At 36.9% G+C, this 6,022-nt stretch overlaps 1 non-coding gene across 1 annotated transcript; it reads right to left on the reverse strand.

Moving 5' to 3' along the window:
* Positions 1-5,019: 5,019 nt before the first annotated feature.
* On the reverse strand, positions 5,020-5,126 carry LOC141669327 (small nucleolar RNA R71). The gene has a single exon (XR_012553614.1). It is a non-coding gene; the product is annotated as a small nucleolar RNA R71 (small nucleolar RNA).
* Between the last annotated feature and the right edge of the window lie 896 nt (positions 5,127-6,022).

The raw sequence follows: 6,022 nt of genomic DNA on the forward strand, positions 1-6,022 counted from the left end.
CATCCTATGTGATCTTTATCAAGCTCATGATAAAGATCAAGGTCAATCTAATATGGTGATGGAAATAAATACAACTACTTATTACATAAGTCTTCTTCTTTGTTTAGACTTCTTGTATGCCTCGTTTTCTTCTTTGTATCACCTCCATTGGATAGCCTTCTTGAGTCTTCAATTACATTACATGATTGAAAGTAAAACTAATCTAATGAACTTACAAGAATAACTCGAGTTACATTCGAGATTTATGATTACAAAGATTGACGACATGCAAGTCGTATTTAAACCAAAACCAAAACCATTACACTAAGGTCGAAAGGCCATAACCATCCACCATACTCATACAACACATAAAAGCATGTTAAAACATATAATCTGATCTTAACATATCATATTATCCATGATCTAATCATAAAAAAATATGACAAAAATCAGAAAAATCAGAATCAAATCAGAAAAACAAGAATCACTATTTACGGGCAGTAAATGACGTCAAACGCCTTACAGACGAGTCGTTGATAGCTTTATCTATCAGTTTTGTTCAGACGTTCGTTTACCTATGGAATAGGGTATTCGTTTGCGTAAATCGGACACCAGACCCAGACTTCAGCAAATCTGCAGAAGCCAATTCACCTACACAACCTACCACTTCTCAACATCAACCAACTCAACCTACCATCAGAACTTACTTCCAACCAGCTCAATCTAAACAACAACAACCATCTTCTACAATATCAAGATCCAAACCTTCTAGAACAAAATATGTTCCTAAATATCCACAAAGGAGAAGAAGGATGATTTTAAGGGGTGAGTCAGATGAAGAAGAAGCACAAGTTCATGCATCAGAACCTGTGACACGAGAAGCTGAAGGGTCAACCCATCAGATAAATACTGAAGCTGAGGGTTCTGATAATTTGAAGAGGAAAAGAACTGTAAGTTCTGATGCAGATCAAGCAACTCCTTCACTATCAAGAAGATTAAAGAAAATGAAGGCAGGAAGGCACATGGCTAAGCCTCCATCTGAGGATACTACTAAAGCTGAGAAAGGAGATCAGGAATCTATGATCTCAAAGCCAATTGTGATTGAATCTTTGCCACCTCCAAATCAGGCTGACGACACTGTTCAGGAAACAGTGATCACACCTCCTGTCTCTCCTCTTCATGAAAAAGTTATAGTTGATGATTCAGGATTAAGTCCTGAAATTGACATCCATAGGCCGAATATTCCTATTGTTCTTTATCTGGAAGCTTCAACGGTAGCTCAGCCATCTACTGTCAATTCTTCTATCTTACAGGATGAGATATCAATAATTCATATTCTGGAGATAAATTTTGATGCTCAGTATTTAGATGAAACTGGTACAGATTCTCCTTCTGTTACACTGATAAGTGGCATTTTATACCACTTAAAACGTCTTATAATAGCTTGAATTGATGTCTTGAAATCAAGTATTTTGTGTATTTGGTGTTTGTGCATTTCAGGGTATTAATTGCATTTCGGGAGAGATTTCATCAATAATAAGCCTTGGCATATGTTTAGCATTATAAGCGGGAAGATAGGAGCAGATTGCAGCGAAGAAATGGGAGAAAAACAGAGCAGTTTCCAGTAGGGAGCTGAGCGCCCACTCAGCTCTGCTGAGCGACCGCTCGGGAAGCTGAGCGCCCGCTCAGGAATGCTGAGCGCCCGCTCAGGGACGGAAAATCAGATTTATTATTTTAGACTCCTGATTCTGTTTAACTTCCAACTTTTGAGTTAGCTGGGCTTTATGGGACTCCTATATAAGTAGATTTCAGAGACGTTTCAAAAAGGTTGGATCGTAGTATTAATTGAAGAGCGAGGAGATAAGGAAGAAGACCGTTTAAGCACACCGCAATGAAGAGGATGAAGGGTTTTTAGCACATAAACGCAGCAAAAACGTAAATTTAAATCTTAAAAAAAATCCGAAACCCTCCGCAGGATCCATGCGAAAAATAATATTTAATTCGTAGTTCAATATGTTTACCTTAAGAAGCTTTACGTTAATGGAAAGATGGAGGTCTTTAATGGCGATCCAAAAACGATGAACGGAGATCCTTAGCAGCTGCTCCTCAAGTGTGAAGCACTCCACCGGTATCCACCAAGAGTACAATGTGATGGAGGAGGAAGAGGTTGAGGGAATTAGTTGCCTCCCTCTTGTTCTACTTTAGAATTAGGGTTAATTATTAGGGTTGAGGCAAATAGGGTTTATAATAGTATATTTATAGGCAAAATTTTCACCTGAAAATTTTCCATAAAATATTATTATTATTAACCCTTTAATTGATTATTCTTATTAACCAATTAACTAATAATTAAAACACCTTTTAATCATTAATCCTTTTTCTAAACACTTTAGAAAAATAATTCTCTCACTTGATTTAATTTCCAAAATTAAATTCTTAACTAATAATATTAAGAATTAATTAAATCTCATTTAATCAATTATTAAATCTGCTAATTAATTATTTATTTCACAAATAAATAATTACCAGCCATTATTAATTAATTTTTCCACAATTAAATCATTCTCTTTTATGGTGTGACCCTGTAGGTTCAATATTAAGCCGGTAGTAGAAATAAATAATAATAAAACTATTTTATCATTATTTATATAAATTCTCTAATTCATTAAATATGATTAATTAATAAATTATATTTATTCTACATCTTGAGGGATACTTCTCAGCATATCGCGACTATCCGGATAATACGAATTCACTGCTTAGAATACCAAGAACCTATTCAGTGAGTAGTTATCGTACAATCAATTCCTTCTACCCTGCAATGTCACGAATAAATACAAGGCATGGAACTTTTGTCAAGCCTGTCTTATTTGATCACTTGCTTTCCCATTCACTATGCTTAGTTCTATTTAATGTAAATTAGAAACTCCTTTCTAATTTAATTCACTCTGGCCAGAGATTCCTGAACTAACATAAGTGGATCAGCATTGAACATTCTCTTCCTTCACTGGAAGGGGTAGATCCTTTATTGATCATACACTATCTTCGTGTACAAATTCCTATACCCAGTAGAGCCCTTATAATTGTCCCTTGAGACTAAGAACTAAACCAAAGCATAGTTCAGTGTACACAAGATGACTATGATGACCTCAAGTCTAAGGATACTTGTACAACTATCACTATGTGAACAACTGCTGACACGTGAGTGAACTCCATCAGTTGTTCAGCTATGTGAGTCATGTTCAGTGAATTTACTCTATAATAAGCACCTACATACTAGCTATAGTGTCACCACACAAATGTCTATGAGAACAAACATCCTTCATAATGAAGCAAGCATAGTATGTACCGATCTTTGCGGATTATTAATTACCAGTTAATAATCCTACGACCAGGAACTATATAAGTTTAGAGTTATCATCTTTTAGGTCTCATTATTATGATCTCATCACAATCCATAAAAAAATTTACTCTAAACTGTGGTATATCTTATTTAAACATTTAAATAGATAGAGCCCGCAATAAAAACAAAATAAGTCTTTTATTAATATCAATGAAATCAAAACAGATTACATAAAAGTTATTCCTAAATCCTCATACATGATTGGACTTAGGACATATCTCTTTCAGAGGAAGCATATTTTCTTGTGATTCTTTATTTCGTTGTAACGTTGGATGCTAGTTTTCTTTACTTTGAACCTATTTACTCTTGTGACGTACTCTGGTTTAATATAAGTAGTTTTAGTTATAAGATATAAGATAGGGTGTTAATCTCTTGTGAAGCGACGGTGGATCTTGAGATTTAGAACTTGCCATGCTAGCATAGGTTCATGTACGAGTATGCATGATTAGTGGATAACTCTAACTGTTTTATTCTCCCTGTGTAATCAAAAGGAATAAGTTGTGCTTAAATCGTTATGTTGTCAATTTCTGTAGACATATAGGGACTCAACATAATTGATGCCTATTCAACTTCTATCTTAATTGTGCATGCTTGGTGGAATGGTATTAGTACAATGAAAGTTGGCTTTTATCAGTTTCGTGTTATTCGATTAATATCATCACTGTTGCATGCTAAGGGTAATAACAATGACTATTGAAGGAAGTAGTAATGAAGTTGTGATCTCATGAGTATTTTAATATTGTTAATTCAAGTGTTAATTAAGTGCTTAATTCTAGTAGTTAATTGTAGTTAATAATTAGTTAATCAAATCTAAGTGTTATTGTCTTTACATTGAGAAGTAATCATACATTGGTGAGTGAGTGTAATTGAACATAATTAGTCTGAGTCTCTGTGGGAACGAACTAGAAAGTATTATATATTACTTACGAACGTGTATACTTGCGTGTGTTTTTAGCGCGTATTTTCACCCTAACAAGTTTTTGGCGCCGCTGCCGGGGACTCGGCGTATTTGTTTAGTTTATGTACTTACCATCATTGGTCATTAGGACTCAGTGATTAAGACGTGTTACTTATTGTTTTCGGTTGTGTTTCAGGTACTTTAGCGAGCATTTATGCAAACACATTCTCGTACTCGCAAGAGGACTTTAGATACGGCTGAGGAGACAGAAAAAATTCTTGATATTCCGAAGAAGATAGATTTTAAAGATTCAGATTCAGGAAGTGAGCAGAAAGAGCCAGTAATCATGGGTGATCATATTGTTTCGGCAAATCCAGCTCTTATGGACTTTTCTCGGCCCAAAATTGATGACATTCAGTCTAGCATTCTTCATCCGGCTATTCAGGCTAATACCTTTGAAATCAAGACGGGCACTATTCAGATGGTGCAGAATTCTGTTTCTTTTGGAGGTGCTGCGACTGAAGACCCCAACATGCACATAAGGAATTTTATCGAGATCTGCAGTACTTTCAAATATAATGGTGTGACTGATGAGGCTATCAAGCTGAGGCTTTTCCCATTTTCACTGAGGGATAAAGCTAAGGACTGGTTACATTCTGAATCAGCTGGGTCTATCACTACTTGGCAAGATCTTGTGCAAAAGTTTCTGGTGAAGTTTTATCCAATGGCGAAGACTACTGCTATGAAGAGTGCTCTTACTCAGTTTGCGCAGCAACCTACAGAATCTATGTGTGAAGCTTGAGAGCGCTACAAGGAGATGTTGAGAAAGTGTCCACATCATGGAATGCCTGATTGGATGGTGATCACTGGTTTCTATAATGGTTTGGGGGCCCAATCTCGGCCCATGCTCGATGCAGCAGCTGGAGGCGCCTTATGGGCCAAAAGCTATACTGAGGCTTATAATCTTATTGAGACTATGGCTGCAAATGAGCATCAAAACCCAACTCAAAGGATGATGCCTGGGAAGGTAGCAGGTATTTTGGAAGTTGATGCAACTACAGCTATTGCAGCGCAGCTCCAAGCGCTGTCTATGAAGGTCGATTCTCTAGCCACCTATAGAGTCAATCAGATAGCTATGGTCTGTGAGCTTTGTGCAGGTTTTCATGCTATGGATCAGTGTTCTCTTGTTAATGAATCTGTTCAGTATGTGAACAATTATCAGCGACCGCAACAGCCTGTGCCAGCTACTTATCATCCTAACAACAGAAATCATCCAAAATTCAGCTAGAGTAATAATCATAATGCTATTCAGCAACCATATCAGCAAGGCGTAAGTAAACAGTTCAATCCACCTAGATTCCAGCAACCACAGTAGCATGCTCAAAGGCAATCATATCCTCAACAAGGAGGTGCAGCTCCACCCTCTAGTGCTGATTTTGAGGAACTTAAGCTGTTGTTCAAAAGTCAGGCGGTCTCTATCAAGACCTTGGAAAATCAAATTGGTCAAATAGCCAATGCAGTGCTTAATCGTCAACCTGGCACACTTCCAGTGATACTGAAGTGCCAGGCAGGAAGGAAGCTAAAGAGCAAGTCAAGGCTATTACCTTAAGGTCTGGAAAAGTTGCTGATGCTGAAAAAGCAAAAGATGGAGAAGTGGAAGTTGGTGATGAAGAAGCTAAGCAAAAGGAGAAAGCGGCAGAACCAAGGAAGACTACTGTTGAAGACACTCTACCTGAGGGTAA

Source organism: Apium graveolens, chromosome 6, assembly GCF_009905375.1.
Source record: "Apium graveolens cultivar Ventura chromosome 6, ASM990537v1, whole genome shotgun sequence".
Classification (NCBI taxonomy): Eukaryota; Viridiplantae; Streptophyta; class Magnoliopsida; order Apiales; family Apiaceae; genus Apium; species Apium graveolens.